Source organism: Saccopteryx leptura, chromosome 6 (assembly GCF_036850995.1).
Source record: "Saccopteryx leptura isolate mSacLep1 chromosome 6, mSacLep1_pri_phased_curated, whole genome shotgun sequence".
Classification (NCBI taxonomy): Eukaryota; Metazoa; Chordata; class Mammalia; order Chiroptera; family Emballonuridae; genus Saccopteryx; species Saccopteryx leptura.
Window position 1 is genome coordinate 555,840 of NC_089508.1, and position 26,077 is coordinate 581,916.

Consider the following 26,077-nt stretch of genomic DNA (forward strand, 5'->3'; position numbering starts at 1 on the left):
TTAACACCAAAGACAAGGTGGGCACAGTTACGTTGGTGACAGAGATTGCAAGTAGCAACCTGAACAATTTGATCACAGAGACCTGGACATTGACAATTGATCAAGATGTTTGTAGAATATTAATAGTTGTAATGTCTATTCCAGTCTTACTTGACAGGTCTATAGTGAAAAGCTCTACTCAAAAAAAAATAAGACTGGATCTTGAATAACCATCATTGAGATTCGAGGTCCTTCAATCAATTATTCTCATACCTTGAGCCAGTTGGCAGGAAGGAGCACTGGAAAGAAGGAAAGGTCAGGTCCCTTTATGACGATGACAGCACATTACTAAAGAAGTGTACTAGAATCTTCTCCTGTCTTCCTCAAAGGACTGGGACAGATACAGAGAGACTGTGCACTGAGGATCAGCAAAAATCAGGTTTACACAATTTATGAATGGTTCTCTGAAGTGGCTTTCCTTACAGATCTCAGATGTCACTGTGGCCATCACATTTGACAGGTTCACTGTTTCTCTCACCTGTTCTAGAGTTAGTTCTGCACACACAGCTCTATAAAGTGCTCTCACTGGTATGTTAATGTTCCCACAGCCTCTCCATCAGATCCATGAATCTCTTAATTCACAGAGTGTCTGAGTGACAGAGAAACATCTTCCCAACACTTAGTCTTCTTTGTGTCTTGAAGGTTAAGAATCCAGAGGTACTTAGGGACAAGGCACCAACATCATCGTGTATACAATGTTCACTCTCACATGATCTACAGCCTGTGGTCTCTTCCCAGTGTGTACTTGTCTCCATCCCTGAACTGTAGGTAACACTTGAACACAGACGTTTACTCATGCTCTCACTACATACAGGGGTTTCTGGAACTTCATGGAGCAGGACCCACTCTGGCCTTGAGTTGATTCAGGAGAGCTCTGGGGCAGTGAGGAAGAGCACAGGCCCAGATGCTGACCTCACTGTTATCATATGAGGACACATGGACAGTCCCAAACATATATATGATTTTGTATTTATTTACTGAATAAATATTATGTAAAATATTATGACAGACATTCACCTGCACTAAGGCACTGGCCTCTCTGTAGGGTTTCACCCCAAAACTACTTATAGAGAAATTGGACATGCAAATAGGGCACCCTCTACTCATAAAAAACAACACAGCTCAAACCTTGCAGCTCTTTGAGATGAGCCCAGCCTGGGATTCCCTGGTGTGCCCATTTCAGATAAGGACAGGACACAGACCACAGACCATGGAGTTTGGACTCTTCTGAGCTTTTCTTGTTGCTACTTTAAAAGGTAATTCATGAAGAAAAAGAAACTGACTATCTGTGTGAGTGTGACTCAGAGAATCCATGGACATGTGACAGTTTCCTGACCATGACATCTTTGTGTTTGCAGGTGTCCAGTGTGAGGTGCACATTGTGGAGTATGGGGGAGACTTGGTGCAGCCTGGGGGGGGGGTCTCTGAGACTCTCCTCTGCAGCTTCCGGATTCACCTTAAGTGACTACGACATGAACTGTGTCTGCTAGGCTCCAGGGAAGGGGCTTCAGTGGGTCTCGTACATTCGTTATAATGGTGGTAGAAGATACTACGCAGACTCCGTGAAGGGCCGATTCACCATCTCCAGAGACAACGACAAGAACACTCTGTATCTGCAAATGAACAGCCTGAGAACCGAGGACACGGCCGTGTATTACTGTACAACACACAGCAGCGAGGGGAAGTCAGTGTGAGCCCAGACACAAATCTTCCTGCGGGGACTGGAGGGCCGGGCTGCAGGGGGCGCTCAGGACACCAGGGGGCGCTCCGGACCCACGGAGCCCGAAACCAGCCCCAGGAGCAGGTGCAGAGGGAGGTGGGGAAGGAAGGGGCTTCCTGCTGGAAGGAGGATTTTTTTTCTCAAATCTCTGTTTCATGTATGAACAGTTCTTCCTTTTTCACTGTGTCTTTTACGTCTCATATCCTCACTGCAGACAATAGACGAGGAGGTAGCATAGCATCTTTGCAGATGAAAGAGCATTTGTGGCTGGGGACTTCTTCATCACCAAGTGTCAACATGTTCTATTATTCTTTCTTCACAAAATGAATCGCAACTTCCTTGGAAATTAAATATTACAGGTATCTCTGTGGTTTCCCTATAAGTGTTTGCTCCAGAAAAAGGAATCCTAATTGTCATACAGAAATAGATGCAAATATTTATAAAACATTATTTGTGATAGAAGCTACGAACTTCCAAGAATCTACTCATCTGCAAATAAACAAAGTATAGAAAATTTAGCAATGTCATGTTATTTAGAAAAAAAAATTAATTGATATGGCAACAACAGAGGTTTATACTGTATTATTGATTATCAGTGATTGAAGCCAGTTTCTTTTTTTTCTTCTTCTTCTTTTCTTTTTTTTTTCCTATTTTTCTGAAGCTGGAAACGGGGAGGCAGTCAGACAGACTCCCGCATGCGCCCGACCAGGATCCACCCGGCACGCCCACCAGAGGGCAATTCTCCGCCCATCCAGGGCGTCGCCCTGTTGCGACCAGAGCCACTCTAGTGCCTGGGGCAGAGGCCATGGAGCCATCCCCAGCGCCCGGACCGACCTTACTCCAATGGAGCCTTGTCTGCGGGAGGGGAAGAGAGAGACAGAGAGGAAGGAGAGGGGGAGGGGTGGATAAGCAGATCGGCGCTTCTCCTGTGTGCCCTGGCCGGGAATCGAACCCGGGACTTCCGCACACCAGGCCGACGCTCTACCACTGAGCCAACCGGCCAGGGCCTGAAGCCAGTTTCAAGGCATACAAACTGATTGTCCTGGGTGCTCACAAAGCCACCAGAGGACCACAGTGGTGTGGCTGGGCTTCCTCCCTTGCTTGCCCACTCCCAGGTGGAAAACCCCACATCCTGCAGGGGGCGCCTTCCCTCACTTTCAGCAGGACCCTGAGGGATGGACGGCTCCACACACTGAAGTAAACGCACCCAGACTCCAGGGATGGACCGTGTCCTCAGTCAGGGTCTGACACCTCTCCTGACAGCACCTGTCTCCTCCAGGTGCCTCCATCTTTGGTTCTCTCCTGTGAGCGCGCAGGACCGCGGGCAGCCGGCACTCCACTGCTCCACGTCCCCTGCAATCGCCCTTCCCCACGTCCAGGCTCCAGCTGCCCACCCCCTACTGGAAATGACGTCATCTCCATGGACTGGGTCAGGAGCTCTATTTGATGGCTTATCCAGCTGCTGCCCTGACAAAACCGTGAGGCAGGTACTGCAGCTGCTGCTGGAGACAAGGATGGCTTGTCCTTCCTCAGTAGGAGGTGAGGCTCAGTGGAGGGTGAGTGGCAGCTCCCCATCTCGATGTCCTGTCTGTCCTGGGGTGAACCCCTGACACATATATACAGGCGGTGCATTCAGAGAACCAGAATCCCCAGGAAAGCTGTGTCCTGGATGCGGCCTCCGTCCAGGAGAGGGGCTGAGGAGGGAAGGAATAATCCTGGTTTTGGAGACTCCATGACTCTCAATCTCACAGGATCAGCCTGGGGTTGATGGAGGAACCTGGACGTCCCCCCTCTGGTAAGAGAGCCCAGTGAGCTGGAGCTGGGTCCAGGAAGCCTGTGTCCTGGCTGCACCAGCCTGCAGAATTTTTCTTCTTCTCACCACGGGACACAGTTGTGATGGGTTAGAGGTTCCAGTTCCCAAGGAGAATTGCTCCTCTTTGGGGAGAGTGGGGGTGTTCCTGAATCTGGGGCTGAGACTGCTTCCTTATTTGGTGTGGTCCAGCAGGGGGCACTCAGGACACATCAGGGGGCACTCACACGTGCGAACACACACACACACACACACACACACACACACACACACACACACACGTGTTTCATCCCTAGAACAGGTGCAGATGGAGGTTCATGGCTTTTACACTGTTGTGATCTGGGGCTTCCTTTCCACACCGAGTGACCCAAGGGAACCTTTGACTTTTGTTATCTGTGCTTAGCAGTGACATTTCGGAATGCTATGAAAGAACAGCAGAGTCAGGGTGGCTCTGAAACTGGCATCTACTTCAGCTGCCCTGGGGGCTGGACTCCCCAATACAGACACCTGCAGACTCACTGTCTGAGGCCCGCTTTCCAGTTCAGAGGCAGCCTTCATAGCCCTGTGTCCTTGTGGGGGAATGGTGACAGAGTTCCTGGGGACTTTATCTTGATGGCGCCAGTCCTGTTCAAAATGCTTCACATTCATGACATAATTACCCCTAAGAGCCCAGCGCCTTAGGGGAGGGGCACAAACATTACTTGAATTGCGAGGTTGTACCTATTTTTCATTCAGAAGCCAAAAATAACAAATATCAATGCAAGTTCAGGGCACATCTGAAAGCTTACTGTGAAATTACCTCATTAATAATCATTGACCTGGATAGAAAGTACATACATCACTAAACCTTCAGAAGAAATTCAGTGTTCATTCTGTGTGACACTGGTCTTGCTGGTGTGTTTTTAAATAAAACATGAAGAACAAGACCAAGGAAAACACTTTGACAAGTGAGACATTGGTTTCAGAGGGCGCTCAGGACACCAGGGGGTGCTCCGGACCCACGGAGCCTGAGACCAGCCTCAGGGGCAGGGGCAGAGGGAGGTGGGGAAGGAAGGGGCTTCCTGTGGGAGCAGGGTTTCCTCTCAGAGCTCTCAGCTGCATCCAGGGGCATTTCTTCCTTCTTCTCTGTGGCTCTAGTTTCTCATATTCTCCCTAAAGACAACAAACGAGGCTGTAGCATTGCCTGATTGCAGATGACATGTTACAGCTGTTATTACAGAACTTTACAGAAATGTGTCCTCAAATACAAAGTCAAAGACACACATTATAAAGTCATATTTTGCCTGACCAGGCGGTGGCGCAGTGGATAGAGTGTTGGACTGGGATGCAAAGGACCCAGGTTCGAGACCCCGAGGTCACCAGCTTGAGCATGGGCTTATATGGTTTGAGCAAAAGCCCACCAGCTTGAACCCAAGGTCGCTGGCTCTAGCAAGGGGTTACTCGGTCTGATGAAGGCTCGTGGTCAAGGCACATATAAGAAAGCAATCAATGAACAATTAAGGTGTTGCAATGCACAATGAAAAACCTTCCCCCAGGTAAATGAGAGAGAGGGGAAAGGAAAAACCCAGCCCCATAGAGACCCCGAAACACTGCCCGTGGGCTGGGTGTCAGCCTGAGGACTAGAGCATGTCATGGACACAATGTCGCATTTCTTCTAAGCCAACTTTGTGCCCATTTCTTAAAGATTTCCCAGCAGACATTTATTTACCAAACACTTAAACTTTCATCCGCATGTGAATTGTCTTCCTGCCCTACAGAGTCCACACCACAACCCACCTCCTCTCCTGGCTGCAGGTGACTGAGAGCCTCAGTTTCTCCCTCATTGGGTCTCATATCCTTAGGACATCCCCACCTGTACATCTCGAGTTAATTTTTATATTTTCTCATGTTATTTTGTATCATGTTAATTTGATCATTACCCCAGCCAGAAGGACTTTGAGAAGTGGGACTGAATTTTTCATTTTTGCTCTTACACCAGGCTAAGATTTGGGAAATTATCCCTTAAGATAGATATGTCTAGTTACCTCATTTGCATTATTTATTGAATGATTCATTGATGTATGTAAAGACTACTATAATTTATTTTATATCTGATTTAAAGCCAACACTGTCATTAACTTTGTAGTTAGAATTGTTGGAAGTTTTCTGTGCATTGGCAGCTCTACCCTGAGGGCTCTGTGGAGCTTGCAGAGAGAGCAGTGGACTTGCTGTGTGTGCCCTCCGGGGGCTCTATGCCAACCAGACTGGCCATCACCCTATATGCCCCTTACCCAACACATTGTATGCACTGTGACCACTTCTTCCACATACCAGGGTGCCAAGTACTGCAAAAACAGGCAAATGTCTGAAATGCCTTAGGATTTGTGACCTCAGCTCCACTAAGAATTAGAGGTTATGAGAAAATGACAGGGACTTTCAAGAGAACGGGGAGAGGATGTGGAGATTTACATGGAGCTCACCCAGGTGATAGACTTTAAATAGTTATTAAGAATCAACATGAACAAATTAGGCATTGTTGATGTCGAAATTACAGTCTCAGTTCATCTTATCAGAGTTTGAGTGCACTGATAGAAGAGTCCTTTTCCTCAGCTTTGAAGAAATTCATAATGATTTAATGAACGCAACAACCATACCTCTGAAGAGAAGTGATCAAAGCTTAAATTCTGCATTGCTTTCCACGTATTTGGTAAAATTGGAGCTCCTGTAATTGCTGTCATCTTCTTTTAAATTAGCTCTTGCTCCTCAAATATGGAAAAACTGGTATGGTCTTTTTGCAATTGCACCCAATTAATTTACCAAAATGCCCACTGATTTTTATAGAGTGAACATCTGTCTGTTTTCTGGAGAGCACACTCCTGTCGCATCTCAACAGTGACGGGACCGTGCACTCTGATAGTTCATCTCATTTCCTCATGAGTCCCCGTGAGCATGCTGGACGGAGCTGTGCTGGTGGTCATGTGGTCTCACCCCGTCGCTGTGGAGCTGCACGCATTCCAATCACATGGGACATGCTTATTGATGCACAGTCTCTAATTAATCAGCCTTCTTTTTGTTTGATGATTACAAGAATTTTCTCTGCTTTAATCAAACTGGGTAGAGGAATTTTGAAATAGATGACTTTAATTTACTTTTCTGTACTCAGGAAACCAAAACAGGGAATTCTGAGAGAGACATGACCTCCAAAACCATGTGATTCTGACTTGATTCACAGTCAATCACCTATTTGTCTGTGTGTGGGACATGGATACTGGAGAATGACAGTGAATGTTGTAACTCAGCCTGGTGGTGACTCCAAAGTCAGCTGTTCTATCAGATGTGATGTCACTGCTGAGCAAGCAAACAAACCAGCTGCCTGGAATGAGGCTGGTTAGATTTTTCAATCTCTGTTATTGGAGCCATAAATATTAGAGGCTGATGTTCCCTTTGATGTCAGGGGTACAGAAGAGACTGTCTCCAGGTGAGTGATGAAATGGAACTTCCTGTGGTCCCACTGGATGCTTTCATTACTCGAGGTCCTTTCTAATTACAAAGGCTAAGGATGGATGGAGCACAGGGCACTATGACACTCAAGTAATGAAACAATGTGACAAGTTCTCAGGGCTGATGTGAACCACTCCTTAGGAGAGAAGACAGGGAGAGAATGCAGGAGGACAGGGAGGCTGAACTCACTCCCGCTAACCGTTAACAGCAGAGACACACTCATTTATTTTCAAAGACATAGTAAAATTTCTTACATTACAAAGTCATATTTCTTTCCAGTAAAACTATCAGTTGACTGATTTTTCTACTTAAAGTCCAATAACAAAAGCTGCAAATACCAAAACAATGAGATATACTTTCATGATTGTCACTAAGAGTACATTGCAAAAGATAAAAAAAATATCCTCCTTGTCCATGTCCTCATGTCCCTCTGCCCTTCACAGAGTTGAACCCTAACCTTAAATGTGAGCTCTTCCAGCCCCAAGTCTTGGGAGGATAGAGAGGAGGCTGTTTAATTCGCAAGGGTCAAGCTGACTGCATGGCTCTGAGTGACCACCAGGGGGCACCATCACCTCCACAATCCAGCTCCTGGACGTCCCACAGTGGTTATATGCACAAACACTGGAGAATGTGAATAAAATCCCATGGCTGTCTAAGTGTAAGGATCCAGTACTCTACCTAGACATCCTTGTGTTAAGTTCTCTCTGGGTTCTGGTACTTGCCAGGTCCATTTTATCGGTCACCTGTTCCAATGTTGGTTCTACCCACATAGCTCTGCAAAGTGCTCTCACTGGAAACGTAACATCCTTGTGGTCTCTCCTTCAGCTCCATGAATCTCTCAACTTTCTCAGTGACTCTGATGTCAGTGACAGAAAAACATCCTCTCAACACTCAGTCTCCTTTGTCTCTTCAAATGTCCTGAGGCCAGAGGTACATAAGGCCAAGGCACCAACATCACCAGGTACACAAAGTTCACTGTCACAAGATCTGAAGCCTGTGGTGTATTTGTTTCCAGCCGTGATGAAGGTACCACTCTGCACCTGATTTAATTTAGGGGAGCAGTAGTGCCATCAGGGAGGAGAACAGACCCTGATAGTGAGCTCACTGTTCTCACAAGAGGGCACTTGGACAGTCCCAAATCCACATAATATTTGGTATTTACTTATTGAAATATTATGACTGATATTCACCGGCACTGTAGGGCTGCCCTCTCTGTAGGTCTCCACCCCAGAGCTCCATATATAGTAGGAGGACATGCAAATAGATCCCCCTCTGCTCATGAAAACCAGCCCAGCCCTGACCCTGCAGCTCTGGGACAGGAGCCCAGCCTGGGATTCCCTGACGTGCCCGTTCACTGGACAGCATTGAACACAGACCACTCACCATGGAGTTTAGGGTCCTCTGGGCTTTCCTTGTTGCTATTTTAGGAGGTAATTTATGGAAACATGGTTCTGACTATGTGCATGAGTGCGACTGAGAGAATCAATGAACATGTGACATTTTCCTGACTAGGATATCCTTTTGTTTGCAGGTGTCCAGTGTGAGGTGCAGCTGGTGGAGTCTGGGGGAGGCTTGGTGCAGCCTGGGGGGTCTCTGAGACTCTCCTGTGCAGCCTCCAGATTCACCTTCAGTAGCTACTACATGGACTGGGTCCGCCAGGCTCCCGGGAAGGGGCTGGAGTGGGTTTCTACTATTAGTGATGGTGGTGTTAGTACATACTACGCAGACTCCGTAAAGGGCCGATTCACCATCTCCAGAGACAATGGCAGGAACACGCTGTTTCTGCAAATGAACAGCCTGAGAGCCAAGGACACAGCCGTGTATTACTGTGCGAGAGACACAGCGAGGGGAGTCAGTGTAAGCCCAGACACAAACCTCCCTGAGGGGACAGGAGGACCGGGCTGCAGGGGGCACTGAGGACACCAGGGGGCGCTACGGACCCACGGAGCCTGAGACCAGCCCCAGGAGCAGGTGCAGAGGGAGGTGGGGAAGGAAGGGGCTTCCTGTGGGAGCAGGGTTTCCTCTCAAAGCTCTCAACTGCATCCAGAGGCTCTTCTTATTTCCTCTCTGTGTCTCTAGTTTTCCGTGTTCTCACTGCAAATAACAAACGGGGCTCTAACATTGCCTATGTGTAGATGATATGTCAGCATTCATTACTGTTCTTCACAATATTACTATACTTCTATGCTTCTTTCTCAGCAAATAAACCATTCATAGTGCTCTCGGTTTCCTTGTGATTGGAAACTATTCCCTACAAACAGAGAGGTCACCACAGTCTAGACCCCTTTATGCTGAGCTCAGACTCTCTGTCCCCTCCCTGCACACCTGTCCCTACATCAGCTAATCCTCCTGAAAGGCGCACCTGGATGCAGTGATTAGGATCCTCCTTCAGGACGTCCATCCACAGGTCTCTGCCCTCCCCACCACATGGTGTTAACCTCTTGATCCTCATTCACCTGATTGGAGGTGGAAACCCAGATCAGCACCTGGTTTTATTAATCACAATATTTTTATTGTGATTTTTATTAAGTTTCTGTTGAAAAGGGCAATTATGATAGCAGAGATGTCCTAAAAATGTAGCTAGGATAATATCACATGTCATCAACTTTAACTCAATCAACCTTAACTTTATCATGTCTCAAATTCTGTAACATAAGAGAACACACACAGCCTTCAGCAGTAAGAATTTGATATTCCTGGCCTAGGCTGATTGGCTCAGTGGTAGATTGTTGTCTCAGTGTGTGGAAGTCTTGGAATTGATTCCTGCCCAGGGCACATATGAGAAGCATCCATCTGGTATCCCTTCACTCTCTTTTTTTTCTACCTTTCTCTTCCCTTTCCACAGCCAAGATTCCACTGGAGCAAAGTTGACCCAGGCGCTGAGGATGGCTCTATGGCCTCTGCCTCAGGCACTAGAATGGCTCTGGTTGAAAGTGAATGATGCCCCAGTTGGGCAGAGCATCACCCCCTAGTGGGCATTCCGGGTGAATCTTGGTTGGGTGCATGCAGGATTTTGTCTCTTTGCCTCCCCACTTCTGACTTCAGAAAATACAGGAGAAAAATGAATCTAGATATTCTTGAGCCTGTGTGTCTAGCCATCCCACTGCCATTAGGTTGAGGGCCTCAACTGCACCACAAGAACCTGGAGTCAGGCTACTTTCCTGCATATTCACTGTGACAAGGGACACCTCTTGCACCACCCACCAACTCCTGACTACTGTGCAAAATAGACAAATGTCTGAGGTGCCTTAGAGGATTTGTGGCCTCAGATCCTTTGAGAATTAGAGGTGAGGAGGAAATGACAAGGACTCACAAGACAATGGGGACAGGGAGGGGAGATTTTAATAGAGCCCACCCAGCAGAAAGACTTTAAGCAGTTATTAAGGACCACGATGAACAAAGTAGACACGGGTGGTGTCAACATTACAGTCTCAGTGCAGCTATCAGAGTTTGAATGCACTGATTTGAGGGAATTTCTTTTACTCAGCTTTGAAGAAATTCATATAGATTTGATGAGTGTCACAACCATACATTTGGAGAGAAGAGATCAAAGTTTACATTTTGCATATTTGACAGATGTGGAGCTGCTGTAAACGATGTCATCTTCTTTTAAAATTAGCTCTTGCTGTCATATATGGAAAAACAGCAAAGTTCTTTTTTTCCAATTTTTACACAATTAATTTACAAAAATGACTTACACATTCTTATATAGTGCATATTTGTCTATTTTCTGGACAGCTCCCTCACATCACATCTCAATAGTGACAGATCTATACACTCCAATAATTCACTTTATTTCCTCACACGTCACAGTGAGCACACTGGACAGAGCAGTGCTGGTGGCCATGTGGTCTCACCCGGGCTATTTGAAGCTGCACACATTCTCTATCACATGGCACATGTTTATTGACAGACAATGTCTAATTAATGAGCTTTTCTGATTGATGATTATATGAATTTTCTCTGCTTTAAGCAAACTGAACTGTTTCATTTTTAAATGTAAAACTTTACGATTACTAGAATATACGGCATTCAATGGAAATGTGTTACTTATATTTACCACTGTGTTTGGTTTAACATCACTTCTTCACAACATCAGCATCTGTCTCCAACAGACACATAGATCCATAATTTCCCATTCTTGTGACATATTTGTCATGATTTCAAGTCAAAATGACAAATAAAATGAGTGCTTTCAATCCTTCTATAGATTTATGCTCTGAGGGTTCAGATCAGATTATAACCCAGGATAAGACTGCTTGTTTATCATAATGATTTATTACAGCATTTTTTTAGCTTTCAGAGTATAGCCTTTAGTGTTGACATTCACTTTCACATAGTGTATGATCCATAAACAAATAATAGTAGGTCAAGGATCTCAATGGGAGTCTAATAAATTGAAAATCTGTTTGGAACTGTACTTGATGGAGATAAAACAATTGCGAGCCCATTCCTGGAATCCAGCCAGGACACCCGTCTGTCCATGAGCACTGCACAGTACTTTGGAACTCACCTGGAATCTGCAACTTGGGTTAATTTTCAAGCTAGAGCTTTCTAATACAAATGACCCCAGGTACTATGTGTGGCTATCTCAGGAATAAGGAAGAAATATTGACCTGCTTAAGCAATAAGGGAAATCACAACATAATTTGATGACAGTTGCAGATGGGTGTCACCTAAAACAAGGATCATTCACAGTCTGTGTAAATCAACTCCCATGAACATGGTTCTTTTTCCCATTTTGCATATTGATACATCCCAGTGAATCAGCTTCGAGTTCCGATGAAGACCTGTCATGTGCGGACACAATGACAGGACTCTCCAAGGTCGCATGAAGACATGAATTGGGACTGTGAGAGGGAGGGAATGGTTCTCCTGAATTTAACTTTTAATGAACTAGCAAAGCACCAACGTGCCCCCTCCTGCCCTCTCACTAGAACTATGTCCCAGGTCCACACTGACAGATCCTGACCCAAGTCTGAATCTCCAAGGCTGACCAGTTTTCTCTAAAATTTGATCCATCAGTTTTTTAAAACGAGTTTATTTGTATGATTTATTCATTAAGTGATCAATAAACAAAGAAATTATGCTCTTTATATAAATAATATTATTTATATCTTTATAACTCCTTAATAGTAATTTCTATATTTTCCATAATCAATTTTCTATAATTTAAAAGAATTATTACAAAACGTTTTTTATTAATTTTCATGTGGTGACATTGATAGTCAAGGTACATATGTTCAGAGAAAACATCTCCAGGTTATTTTGACATTTGATTATATTGCATACTCATTCCCCAAAGTCAAATCTTCACCTAAACATAAGTGGCCATAACTGAGTATATTCAATCTCTTCAAATTTTTTTAAATGACCTTCAACTGAGTCTAGAGAATAAAAAATGAGGCAGTGCAGCTGGAGAACGGTGTTCTTTCTCGGAGTCTCAGGAAAGCATGACCAGAGGCAGATGTGTGGGAGGTTGCACTTGGGCAGTAAGATGAATCGAGGTGAAATGGAAGGTGCCTCTGCGGTTCTCAATGTCTCACCTCGGGGCTCAAGAACCTGGGATAAGACACATATTGTCCAAAAAATATTAGCACTTGAACCCTGGGACTCCCAGAGAAGCCTCTGTCCTCTCTCAGATGGGGTCAACTCTTCAGTTATGAGATAGTTTGCCTCATGAATATGCAAATAATGTGAGGTAGGGTAGTTAAATATGGATGTGTCTCTGTCCTGAGAGCATCCCCCACAGACACACCCTCCCCAACACAAGTCCTGACAGCTCAGCCCCTCACCATGGACTGGAGCTGGAGAGCCTTCCTCCTGGTGGCAGTGGCTGCAGGTAAGGGGCTCTGCAGTCCCTGGGTTGATGGGGGACCAAGGACTAGTCAGTGGGGAATTCCACACACTCCTGTCTCCTCTCCACAGGTGTCCACTCCGAGGTGCAGCTGGTGCAGTCTGGGCCTGAGCTGAGGAAGCCTGGGGCCTCAGTGAAGGTCTCCTGCAAGGCTTCTGGATACACCTTCACCAGCAACTATATACACTGGGTGCGACAGGCCCCCGGACAAGGGCTCGAGTGGATGGGGCGGATTTACCCTGACTATGGTAGCACATACTACGCGGAAAAGTTCAGGGGCAGAGTCACAATCACTGCAGACAAGTCCACGAGCACAGCCTTCGTGGAGCTGAGCAGCCTGAGAGTTGAGGACACGGCCGTGTACTACTGCGCAAGAGACACAGCGAGGGGAAGTCAGTGTGAGCCCAGACACAAACCTCCCTGCGGGGACTGGAGGGCCGGGCTGCAGGGGGCGCTCAGGACACCAGGGGGCGCTCCGGACCCACGGAGCCCGAGACCAGCCCCAGGAGCAGGTGCAGAGGGAGGTGGGGAAGGAAGGGGCTTCCTGTGGGAGCAGGATTTCCCCTCAAAGCTCTCAGCTGTGTCCAGGGGCACTTCTTCCTTCTTCTTTGTGGCTCTAATTTCTCATATTCTCATGCAGACAAAAAACGAGGCTGTAACATTTTTCGTTTGCAGATGACATATCAGCAGTTATTATAGACCTCTTCTTCACCATGTTACTGTGCTTTGATGTTTCTTTCTTGACTAATAAACCATTCACAGTGCTCTCACCTTCCTGGTGGTTGAGGAACATTTCCCTCAAAACATCAAAATCAAAACACCTGTGTGCTGAGCATGGACTCTGTCTCCTCTATGCCCACTTTTCTCCACATTGGACCAGCCTCCTGACAGGAACACCTGGCCTCAAAGACATTAGGATTCTTACTGAGGACAATCACCTCCAGTTCTCTCTCCTCCCCACCAAACGCTGTCTTATTGATAGTCCTTCAGACAGATGGACGAAGAAACCCATCCCAACACCTCTTCTCAGTGATCTCAATACACTTAGTATGATGCAGGTTAACTTCATTTTTAAATGGACACTTGTGATTATATGATATTCCACCATATAATTTAGGATAATCTTTCATGTCAACACCTTTAGCTCAATATTTTAAAGTTAATCATCCAGCAACTCCTGTCATAAAAGAAACACACGCAGGACCCAGTGGTAATAATGTAGACATTCCTGAGGGTCAGTGTCCAGTCATCACAGCACCCTGAGGATCAGGGCCTCACTGCACTGCAGGGGCCTGGGGACAGGTTACTATAGACAAAGCGGCTACTCAGCCAGCATCTCAAGGACAATGCAGGCCTGAAGGAGGAAGAAGTATTGTGTATTCAGTGATCTGGCTCAGACTTCCCTGCAGCTGGATGCTGATTAGGGAAAATGGAATCGGGGGCAAACAAATTTGAGGAACTGTGGTGCCATTCACAACCTCAGACAGAAGGAGCGATCTTGCAGTCTCCTTCCTCCAAGGCCCTTTGATGCATCAATATGACCCCAGTCCCATCGCTCCCTCAGGGCTGACACCCTCTGCTGGTCTCAACCCGCCTCCAACCAGTCTCTTAAAACTAATTTTTCTTTTGAAATATACTTGCCTCTTGTTCTTGGTTCAGCCCACAGTTTCCACCTTTCAGTTTCCTTCCTGCACACTGGAAGCAGCATGTGTGAGAGTGTCTGCATGAGGGTGTGCACGTGCCAATCTCTTTGCACATGCAGTTATGACAGTGTGTGCAATGTGTGCTGTACAAGCATCTGTATGTTTTCATCTCTGTGCTGAGTCCCCCACAGCTCACAGAACAAGGGCCTTCCCACAGGAAATGAGAACCAGGTCAAAGGGAAAGCCCAGCCCCATAGAAACCCTGTTTCCCTCCCTGAGAGCTATGTGTCAGCCTGAGGACAAGATCATGTCATAGACACCGTATCGCCTTTATTGAAAGGCCTTTCTGTACCAATTTCTTAAAGATTATCAGGATATATTTATTTACCAAACACTTGAACTTCCACTCATGTGAATCGCCTTCCTCTTCTACAAAGTTCACTCCACCCCCACCTCCTCTTCTGGCTCCAGGGGGCTTAGAAGCCTCAGCTGCCCCATCCTTGTGTCTCATATTCTTATAGCGCCCCCACATGTACATCTGAAAGTTTATGTTTACATTTTCTCACATTAATTTGTGTCATGTTTATTTGAGTATTAGCTCAGCCTGAAGGAAATAGAAAGGTGAAAGGAAATTTACTTCTCTTCTCTCACACCTGGAAAATTTTTTGGAAATTATCATTTAAGATTGATTTTGTTTATTATCCTAATTGACATTGTTTATTGAATGATTCATAACTATCAGTAAAGACTAATATAATTTATTTTATATGTGATTAAAACCCAACACTGTTATTAACATGTGGTTAGATCTATTGAAGTTTTCTGTGCATTTGCAGCTCTACCCTGAGGGCTCTGTGTCCTTTTCAAACGTCCTGTGTGTTCCCTGTCACCTCCTCACCTTCCCTCAGCACATGATTATCCAGGACCATGTTTATATTTCCTCCCCAGCTCTAATAGTACCTGCCCTCTGAGCAGTCCTCTTTTATTTTACTCATGAGGAATATTGTAAATCAAGATATTTGTTCTGAAACCCTTGTTTGTATGGAGGGGTCACTTCTGCAGAACCCCCCCAACTGATAGCCCCTAACACCAAAGACAAGGTTAAATGAATACCTTGCTAACAGAATGTCTAAGGTGCAATCAGAACCATCTGGTCTCAGAGACCTGGATATTGTGTATTTAGTCATGTTTCTAGAGAAGTAATAGTTGAAAGGTCTACTGAGGTTTTACTTGACAGATTTACATGAAACAGTTCTATGCCAAAAAAAAACAAAAACAAACAAACAAAAAAAAACAAAAAGAACTGTCACTGTCACTTGAATAACCATCACAGATATTCAGGGTTATTCCATCAATTTCATACCTGGAGCCAGTTTTCAGGAAGGAAGCACTGGAATAAAGTCAGGTCCCTTGAAGATGATGACAACACACTAATAAAAAGGAGTACAATTGATAGTCTCCAGCCTTCTTAAAAGACTATAGCAGTTGCAAGGAGACTGTGCATTGAAGGACAAAGTTAATTAGTGGATCTTTCTGAAATTACATACAGTTTAGATCTCAGAGTTCAGAAAATGGGTTTATGAAGTTCAGGTGCTCCATGCAGTTTCTTCAGTCCTTCTCACAGGGCCACTGAGAGTCCTTGACATTGAACTGTTGTTACTCCGCACTTAAGGATGGTATAACTGAATTTTGTAGGACATACTGAAAACTGAGGACCATGCTCACATGGTTTCCCTCGCATGAGGTATGAGGATATTATGTTCTAAAAATCCATAGAAGGTTAGTAAACTGCCTGTACTCAAAAACTAGAACAGGGAATTTAGAGACTCATGCCACAGACAAGTCCTCCAAACCCCCAGGTGATTTCAACTCATCCACACTCAGTCACCTATTTGTCTGTGTGTGGGACATGGATACTGGAGGATGGCAGCGCATTATTGTGACTTAGCCTGGTGATGACTCCAAAATCAGCTGTTCTTTCAGATGTGATGTCAGTGCTGAGCAAACTAACATAACCAGATGCCTGGAATGGGGCTACCGACCTAGAAAATGCTGTTTTCTCAATACCTGTTAATGGAGCCATAAATATTAGAGGTTGATGTTCCCATTGATGGCAAGTGTACAAAATACTGAGTACTCCAGGTGAGTGATAGAATGGAACTTCCTGTGTCCCACTTGATGCTTTCACTACTCGATGTACTTTCTAGTTCCAAAGGCTCAGGAGGGATGGAGCACAGGGCACTATGACACTCAAGTAATGAAACAATGTGACAAGCCCTCAGGGCTGATGTGAACCCCTCCTTAGGAGAGAAGACAGGGAGAGAATGCAGGAGGATCAGGGAGCCTGAACTCAGTCCCACGTAACAGTTAACAGCAGAGACACACAAATTTATTTCCCAAAAGATAGTAAAATTTCACAAATTATAAAGTATTTCATTCCAGTCAAACTGTGTAAAACTATCATTTGAGTGATTTTTGCACTTGAAGTCCAATCACGAAGCTGCAAATAACAAGATAATAAGAAATACTGTCATTATTGTCACTAAGAGGACATTGCAAATGACACAGAATATCCTCATGGCCCATGTCCTCTCGTCCTCCTCCTCTACAAGTCTCCTCTTAAATGTGAGCTCTACCATCCACAATTCCTGAGTGTACAGAGGAGACTGATTAAGTCACAAGGGTCATACAGGCTGCATGGGTCACAGTGACCACTAGGGATCACCACCACCTCCACAATCCTGTTACTGGATGTCTCAGAGCAGTTATATGTGCAACTGCACTAGAGAACATGGATAAAACCCCACAGCTATTCTAGTGTAAGGATCCACTCCTCTCTCTAGACACACCTGTGTTCAGTTTCCTCTGGATTCTGGTACTTGCTAGGTCTGTTCTATCGGTCACCTGTTCCAATGAAGGTTCTACACACACAGCTCCATAAAGTGCTCTTCCTGGTAAGTTAATGTACCCAAAGCCTCTCCTTCAGATCTATGAACCTCTATCTTCTCTGGGCCTCTGATCCCAGTGACAGAAAAGCATCTTCTCAACACTCAGTCTATTTTGTCTCTTCAAAGGTCCCAAGGCTGGAGTTACTTAAGGCCAAAGCATCAACATCACCATGTACAGGAAGTTCACTTTCACAAGATCTAAAGCCTGTGGTGTATCTGCTTGCAGCAGTGATGAAGGCACCACTCTGCATTTGATGCGGTTCAGGGGAGCAGTAGGGAGGAGTACAGGCCCAGATGGCGAGCTCACTGTTCCCACAGGAGGACACTTGGACAGTCCGAAACCTACATAATATTGGGCATTTACTTATTGAAATATTATGACAGTCATTCACCTACACTCAGGTGCTGCCTTCTCTTTAAATCTCCCCCCCAGAGCTCCATATATAGTAAGAGGACATGCAAATACGGCCCCCTCTGCTCATAAAAACCAGCCCAGCCCTGACCCTGCATCTCTGGGATGGAAGCCCAGCCTGGAATATTCTGGCGTGCCCATTCTCAGGACAGGACTGAACACAGGCCATTCATCATGTGGTTTAGGGTCCTCTGGGCTTTCCTTGTTGGTATTTTAGGAGGTAATTGATGGAAAACAAGATGCTGACTATGTGAGTGAGTTTGCCTGAGGGAATCAATGAACATGTCACAGTTTCCTGACCAGGAGGTCTTTGTGTTTGCAGGTGTCCAGTGTGAGGTGCAGCTGGTGGAGTCTGGGGGAGGCTTGGTGCAGCCTGGGGGGTCTCTGAGACTCTCCTGCACAGCCTCCGGATTCACCGTCAGTAACACATGGATGCACTGGGTCCGCCAGGCTCCCGGGAAGGGGCTGGAGTGGGTCTCATACATTAGTAATAGTGGTAGTATATACTATGCAGACTCAGTGAAAGACCGATTCACCATCTCCAGAGATGATAGCCAAAACACCCTTTATCTGCAAATGAGCAGCCTGAGAGCCGAGGACACGGCCGTGTATTACTGCTCGAGAGACACAGCGAGGGGAAGTCAGTGTGAGCCCAGACACAAACCTCCCTGCACGGACGGGACAGCCGGGCTGCAGGGTGCGCTCAGGACACCAGGGGGCGCTCCGGACCCACGGAGCCCGAGACCAGCCCCAGGAGCAGGTGCAGAGGGAGGTGGGGAAGGAAGGGGCTTCCCTTGGGAGCAGGGTTTCCTCTCAGAGCTCTCAGCTGCATCCAGAGGAACTTCTTCCTTCTTCTCTGTGGCTCTAGTTTCTCAAATTCTCACTGAAACCACAAACGAGGTTGTGACACTGACTGTTTGCAGAGGGCATGTCATACATTATTACTGAACTATCCTTAACCAAGTTTTTGTATTTTCCAGTTTTTTTTCTTAACAAATAAACTATTCAGAAAGCTTCTGACTTCCCTGTAGTTTGGAAACATTTCTCTGAAAGAGGGACCAACACAGTCTAGACACCTATGAGCTGATCTCAGGCTCTCTGTCCCCTCCCTGCCCACCTGTCCTCACATTGACCCAGCCTACTGGAAGGCACAGCTGGCTACACAGTGATCAGGATCGTTCTCCAGAATGTCCACCTAGAGGTCTCTTTCCTTCCCACCACACAGTGTTAACTTCTTGGTCCTCTTTCACCCGGATGAAGGTGGAGACCCACATCAACACCTGGTTTTATCGATCACAATATTTTATTGTGATTTTCATTAACTATCCTTGGCAAAGGACAACTTGTGATTACAGTAATATCCCAACAACATAATTTAGGATAATTTCCCTTCTCAATACCTTTAACTCAATCAATCCTAACTTAGTCACATCTTCAAGTGTTGTCATATAAGAGAACAAACACAGGTCCCAGAAGTATCAATCTAGATATTCCTGAAGGTTAGTATCCAGCCTCTACAGAACCCCCATTATCCAGGCCTCACTGCCCTGTAAGAACCTGGTAACTAACTTCTTGCATACTGGAAGCTGTGTGTGAGAAAGACTGTGAGTGTGTGTACCTTGGTCTGAACTTGCTAATTTGTTTGCACACAAGGTTTTGACTATATCTGCAATGTGTGTTGTGCATACACATGTATGTTTTTCTCTCTTTGCTGAGCCTCCCACAGCTCAGGGAACAAGACCCTTCCCACAGGTAAATGAGAATGAGGCTCCTAGAAAATCTCACCCCATAGTAACCCTTTTTTCCTCCCCGTGGGCTGGGAAAAAGAGCGTGTCATGGACACAATATCCCAATTATTCAAGTCCCATCTGGGCCCATTTGCTATCGATTTACCAGAGGGCATTGTTTACCAAGCACTGAAATCTCCATCCCCATGTGAGTCACCTCACTGCCCTACGAAGTCCACACCACAACCCCACCACCTCTCCTGGTCTCCAAGTGGCTTAGAAGCCTCAGCAGTCAAAGCTTGGGTCTCACGTCCTTATGGAACCCCCACATGTACATCTGAGGTTAATTTTTACACTTTCCCATGTTAATTTGTGTTGTGTTAATTTGTGCTGTGTTAGACTATTAGCCCAATCAGAAGCTCATAGAAATGTGAGGGAAAATATCAGGGTTCTTTTTCTCTCATACCAGGATACGATTTGGAAAGTTGTTCCTTAAGATAGATTTGTCTAGCAACCTCATTTGCATTATTTATTGAATATTTCATCAGTATAGGCAAGGATTAATATAATTTTCCCTATAAGTGATTAAAATCAAACACTGTTATTAACTTGTAGTTAGAACTTCTGGAAGATTTCTGTTCTTTGGAAAATCTACCCTGAGGGCTCTGAGTCCCTTATAAATGTCCTTTTTGTTCCATGTCACCTCTTCATGTTCCCTCAGTACATGATGCCCCAGGACTAGTTTTATGTTTCTTCCTCAGCCCTAATGCTGACAGCTCTCTGAGGAGTCTTGTTTCATTTTGATTAGGAATAATGTTATAAATCAATATCTTGGTGCTGTGACATTTCTTTATCAGCATATTACTGCTGTGGAACCTCCCAACAGACAGGACTTAACACCAATAATCACAAGGTGGCCAAGTTACCATGGTGACAGAGTCCAATCAGCAATCAGAACAGTCTGGTCACAGAGATCCATATATTTCATTTAATTCATGATGTTTCTAGAAATTTATCACCTGTACGGTCAATTAAAATCATACTTGACAGACATACATGAAGTGTTCTACAAAAACAAACAAACAAACAACTTTAACTACACTAACCATGATGGAGATTCAAGGTCCTTCAAGCAATTCCACACCTTGAGTCTGTTTTCAGGACAGAAACACCGAAACCAAAACGAGGTCAGGTCCCCTGATGATGATGACACCACAGTATTAAATTGGTGTAATATTGATCTTTCCCAGCCTTCTTCAAAACACTGTGACTGTTGTAGAGACACTGTGCATTGAGGATCATGGGATAATAAGGTTTTCAAAAACTAATGTTACTTCTCTTTAAACTGACACCAATTTCAGATCTCTGATGTCACTGTGGTCAAAATGAGGGGCTTATGAAGACCAGGTGCTCCATGCAGTTTCCTCTCAGTCCTTCTCACAGGGTCACAGAGAGTCCTCAAACCCATTCTGTGGTTACTCTCCTGTGATGGATGGTGTAACTGTTTTCAATGGACATATTGCAAACTGAGAACCACATTCACAGGGTTTCCCTGACCTGAAAAAATGTGGTATGTTAGATATGGCCACATGAAAGCTGCCTGTACTCAGGAAAACAAAACAGGGAATTCTGAGACAGTCATGGCCTTCAAACTCCCAGAGCATTCATTCCTACCTTATCCACATTCAGTCACCTATTTGTCTGAGTGTGGGACATGGATACTGGAGAATGACAGTGAATTTTTGTAACTTAATATGGTGGTGGCTCCAATATGAGCTCTTGTATCAGATTAGAATTTAGTTCTGAGCCAACTCTCATAACCTGTGGTCTGAGATAGGGATACTGACATGGGAAATGCTGTTTTCTCAATACCTGTTAATGGAGCCATACATATTAGTGGGCTGATGGTCCAACTGTTGTGAGGTGTACAGAAAGAATTGTGAGTTTAAAGATGAACAATAGAATGGAACAACCAGATTCCAGGAGATGCTTCCAGCACACAATGTCCATTCTAATCCAAGAAGCTCTGGATGGATGGAGCACAGGGAAGTGAGACACTCAAGAACTGAAACAATGTGACAAGCCCTCAGCATTGATGAAAACCCCAAATTTGTCTTTTCTGCTCTCACAGCAGGCTATTAGGAAATTATCCCTTAACATACATTTATCTAGTAACCTCATTTGCACTATTTAGTATTCATTGTTATAGGTAAAGACTAATGTAATTTATTTTATATGTGATTAAAAATCAGCACTAGTATTAACTTTGCAGTTAGAAATGCTGGAATTTTTTCTGTGTATTGGCAGGTGTACCCTGAATACTCTGGGTCCCTTACAAATGTCCTGTGTGTTCTCTGTCACCTCCTCACCTTCCCTCAGTGTGAGATGCTCCAGGACCATCTCTATCTTTGCTCCCCAGGCTTAATGGTGCCTTCTAGCTGAGTATTCCTGTGTCAATTCTCTTATGAATAATATTGTAAACCAAGATTTTTGGTTGACACTTGTTTGATGGGGTGTTACTGTTGTGGAACCTCCCAACTAATAGATCTTAACAACAAAGACAAGGGGGGCACAGTTACACAGAGAGTCCAAGCAGCAATTAGAGGAGTCTGGTAACAGTGACCTGGACATTGAGTCTTTAATCACGATGTTTCTAGAAAATTTGTTGCTCTAAGGACCACTGAATTCTTCTTGACTAATCTACATGGAAGCACTGTATGGCAAAGAAAAGAAAGTAAACAAGAAGAAAGAGAAAGAAGACCATAACTTCAATAAGCATCACAGAAATTCAAGGTTTTTAAATTTCATACATTGAGTCAATTTTCAAGACAGAAGCACTGGAATGAAGGGGAGGTCAGGTCCCTTGATGATGATGACACCACACTACTGAAACACTGCCTGCTCTTGCCTTCCCCAGGGGACTGTGACGATTCTAGGGAGACTGTGTATTGAGGAACAAGAAATAATTTTTTCAAGGATTAATGTTAGTTGTCTGTGAAATGACACTAATTTCAGATCTCAGATGTCACTGTGGTCAAAATAAGGGGCTTATGAAGACCAGGTGCTCCATGCATTTTCCTTTCAGTCCTTCTCACAGGGTCACAGAGAGTCCTCGATCCCATCCTGTGGTTACTCGCCACTTATGGATGGTGTAACTGATCTTCAAAGAACATACTGTAAACTGAGGATTGCAATCACATGGTTTTCCTGACCCAAAAGTGAAGACATTATCTTAGAAAATGAAAAGTGAAAACCATGAAAACGTCCAGGACTCAGGAAATCGAAAAAAGATAATTTGGAGACTCAAACCACAACCAAGGCATCCAAAACTCCAGGTGATTCTTACCTCATCCACGTTTGTTCATTTATTTGTCTGTGTGTGGGACACGAATACTGGAGAATGACAGTGAATTGTTGTAACTTAACATGGTGGTGACTCAAATATGAGCTCTCATATTCAATTTGATTTCAGTGCTCAGCAAACTAACATAATCTGCTGCCTAGGATGGGGCTAATGACCTGGGAAATGTTGTTTACTCAATACCTGTTAATGGAGCCATAAATAGTATAGGGATGCTGGTCCAGTTGATGGCAGGTGTACAGAATCAACTCTGTTTCAAGGTGAGGGATGGAATGGGCCCTCATGGTCCCACCTTATGCTTTCACTGCATGACGTCTGCTCTAATCCCATTGCCTCAGGATGGATGGAGCACAGGGCAGTGTGACACTCAAGTCATGAAACACTCTGACAAGCCCTCACGAGTGATAAGAACCACATCTCTGGAGAGAAGAATGGGAGAGAACAAGGAAGATCAGGGAGTTGTAACTCAGTCCAGCTTAACAGTTAAACAGCAAAAAAAACATGGACAAAAATGTGTCCTCACATACAGAGTCGAAACCCACACATTATAAAGTCATATTTCTTTCCACTCAAACTCTGTAAAAGTATCATTTGACCGGTTTTTTCACTGAAAGTCTAAACACAAAAGTTGCAAATAAAAAATTGACCACAAATACTCTCATTACTCTCACTAAGAAGACAATGCAAATGATACATAATATCTTCACTGTCCATGTCTCATGTCCCTCTCCCTTTCACACAGTAAAGTTCTGACCACAAAGTTGAGCTCTTTCAGCTCCAAGTCCTGGGTGTGTAGAGAGAAAGCTGGTTAAGCCACAAGGGTCTTGCAGACTGCATGGCTCAGAGTGACCGGTAGGGGCACCATACCCTCCACAATCTTGTTCCCTGACGTCGGGGAGTGGGTATATAAACAACTACACGGGAGGACATGGTTTAAACCCCACCGCTCATCGAGGTGCCAGGATCCATCCCTCTTCCTAGACACACAGGAAGCTCATTCCCCTCAGGGTCTTCACACTTGCCAGGGCCATGCTATCGGTCACCTGTTCCAATGTTGTTTCCACACACAGCTCTATAAAGTGCTCTCACTGGTAAGATAACTTTCCCACAGTATCTTCATCAGATTCATGAATTGTCTCTAAGTTTTCAGAGCCTCTGTTCCCAGTAATAAAAAAGCAGCTTCTTCTCAACACTCAGTCTACATTGTCTCTTCAAAGGTCCAGAGGCTGCAGGTACTTAAGGCCAAGACACCAACATCACCATGAACACAAAGTTCACTGTCACAAGATCTGAGGCCTGTGGTATATTTGTTAACAGCCGTGACGAAGTTACCACTATGCCGTTGATTTGGTTCAGGGGAATATTGGGGCCGGTAGGGAGGAGTACAGGCCCAGATGGTGAGCTCACTGTTCCCACAGGAGGACAGACACTTGGACAGTCCCAGACTTACGTAATATTCGGTATTTAGTTATTGAAATATTATGACAGACATTCACCTGTACTGAGGAGCTGTACTCTCTGTAGAGCTCCACCCCAGAGCCCCCTATATAGTAGGAGGACATGCAAATAGGGCCCCCTCTGCTCATGAATAACTGCCCAGCCTGACCCGCAGCTCTGGGACAGGAGCCCAGCCTGGGATTCCCTGAAGTGCCTGTTCCTGAACAGGACTGAACGCAGACCACTCATCATGGAGTATATTGCTTTCTGGGCTTTCTTTGTTGCTATTTTAAGAGGTAATTTATGGAGAACAAGATGCTGACTATTTGAGTGAGTGTGCCTTATAGAATCAACAAATTTATGACAGTTACCTAAGATATCTTTTTTTTTTTTTGCAGGTGTCGAGTGTGAGGTGCAGCTGGTGGAGTCTGGGGGAGGCTTGGTGCAGCCTGGGGGGTCCCTGAAACTCTCCTGTGCAGCCTCCGGATTCACCTTCAGTGACTACAGCATGAACTGGGTCCGCCAGGCTCCTGGGAAGGGGCTGGAGTGGGTCTCATACATTAATCCTACTGGTGGTACAACCTACGCCGACTCCGTGAAGGGCCGATTCACCATCTCCAGAGACAACGGCAAGAACACACTGTATCTGCAAATGAGCAGCCTGAGAGCCGAGGACACGGCCGTGTATTACTGTGCGAGAGACACAGCGAGGGGAAGTCAGTGTGAGCCCAGACACAAACCTCCCTGCGGGGACGAGAGGGCCGGGCTGCAGGGGGCTCTCAGGACACCAGGGGGCGCTCCAGACCCACGGAGCCTGAGACCAGCCCCAGGAGCAGGTGCAGAGGGAGGTGGGGAAGGAAGGGGCTTCCAGTGGGAGCAGGGTTTCCTCTCAAAGCTCTCAGCTGCATCCAGGGGCACGTCTTCCTTCTTCTCTTTGGTTCTAGTTTCTCATAATCTCACTGCAGACAACAAACTAGGCTGTAACGTTGGCTGTTTGCAGATTACATGTTAGCAGTTATTACGGACTTCTCCTTCACCATATTATATTATTTACTCTCTATTCTCTAAAAAAAACTATCCAGACTGCTCTCGCATTTCCTATGCCTTGAAAATATTTTCCTCAAACAGAGAAGCCAGTGTAACCTAGTGACCTGTGTGCTGAGCTCAGGCTCTCTGTCATTGTCCAGCCATCACAGTACTGCGAGAATCAGGACCTCACAACACTGCAAAAATCTAGAGGCAGTTTCATTTCTGTTTACTTAAAGCTGTGTGTGTGTATGTGTGTGTGCTCATGCTAATTTCCTTGCACGTGATGGTGTGACTCTGTGTGGAATGTGTGTTGTGTGTGCATATGTATGTTTCACCTCTGTGCTGTGTATCCTACAGCTCACAAAACAAGTGCCTTTTGCAGAGGCAGATTTAACAGTGGGTACACCAGGTGAATACCATTGGCCCTGACTTCTGAAGGGCCCCATAAAATCCCAATTTTATACTTTTTTTTCTAATGACAAGTGGCCCAATATATTTTTCTGCTCCTGGGGACTCAAACAACCTTAAACCTCCTCTGGCCTCCCCACAGGTGAATGAGAACCAGGTAAAACAGGAAGCCCAGCCCCACAGAAACCCTGATTCCTTCTTTGTGT

At 45.3% G+C, this 26,077-nt stretch overlaps 1 non-coding gene across 1 annotated transcript; it reads right to left on the bottom strand.

The window, feature by feature from the left end:
- Positions 1-2,690: 2,690 nt before the first annotated feature.
- On the bottom strand, positions 2,691-2,766 carry TRNAT-GGU (transfer RNA threonine (anticodon GGU)). Its single transcript has one exon. It is a non-coding gene; the product is annotated as a tRNA-Thr (tRNA).
- Positions 2,767-26,077: the final 23,311 nt, after the last annotated feature.